Source organism: Echinops telfairi, unplaced genomic scaffold, assembly GCF_000313985.2.
Source record: "Echinops telfairi isolate 266 unplaced genomic scaffold, ASM31398v2 ScPeMD7_14;HRSCAF=57, whole genome shotgun sequence".
Lineage (NCBI taxonomy): Eukaryota > Metazoa > Chordata > Mammalia > Afrosoricida > Tenrecidae > Echinops > Echinops telfairi.
The window spans coordinates 11,132,536-11,133,582 of record NW_022103911.1 but is presented as its reverse complement, the minus strand read 5'-3'; the positions used below and the strand labels follow the sequence as shown (position 1 = coordinate 11,133,582).

The window sequence follows — 1,047 nt, the reverse complement described above, 5'->3', positions numbered from 1 at the left end:
TATATGCACGTTTAACGAAAGACCTATGAAATTCATCAAACAAGCTACTCAAAAGATGAAAAAAGAAATTACAGATTCAACAATCATAGTAGGTGACTTCAATACACCAATAAAATTGTAAGAAATAAAGAAATGAGAAGTAGAACAAAAATTTTAAAAAAGAGAGAACCACTGGCCTAGACAGTCACGACTTTCTTATCCAGGGGCCTTCTCATGGCTCCACCCCCAATGACTGCCCTCAGGCAATGATGGGACTGGTCTGTTTTTCAGTGACATTTCTGGTGGTGCTGGTCACCTTTGGGGCACAGGCTCATGGATATGAGGTATACAGCATCATCAGTCCACTCAACAATGGTGGCAATGTTCAGTAGACCATGACCATTGACAATGAAAAAAGCACCACCATCATCAACATCCATGCAGGCTCGTGTTCCTCCACCAGGATTTCTGACTACAAACATGGCTACATTGCTTCCAGGCTGCTGTCCTGAAGGGCCTGCTACATCCTAAAAATGAACCATACAGCCATTCCTGCTTTGGACCAACTCAAATGGTACATCTACGAGAGGAAGTCTCTGAACACCATGTTCTACAACAAATACACATGGGTCAAATGCAATCCTCTGGAGTCTCTGATCACAGATGTGAACTGGTTCCTGTTTGGGGCCCCTATTGAGCATCTCTGAAAACGCATTCCCTTATACAAGGGGGAGGTGATTGAAAAGACACATGAAGTTGGTACTGGAGGCTGCGCCAAGGCCAGGCTCCTGGGCATCTTGGGAATTTCCATCTGCGTAGATATTCATGTGTAAGCACCAGCCCACTGGCTTCTGCTTGTTGGAGAGACACCATCTGGACTTGACTCAGCAGCCCAATTGTATTCTTTTTCAAGCCGCCACCACCAAAACATTGTGAGGTTCAATAATAAAATGGAAATGCTCTACTAAAAAAAAAAGAAGGCTACAGAGTTAACACTACAATTAATCAACTGGTCTGAATAGACATATAGAGAGCTTTCCACCCAAATGCAAAAAAAAAAATTACACT

The 1,047-nt window shown here is 42.9% G+C and overlaps 1 pseudogene; it reads left to right on the top strand.

The window, feature by feature from the left end:
• The first annotated feature begins 248 nt into the window (after positions 1 to 248).
• On the top strand, positions 249 to 812 carry LOC101647030 (annotated as a pseudogene).
• Positions 813 to 1,047: the final 235 nt, after the last annotated feature.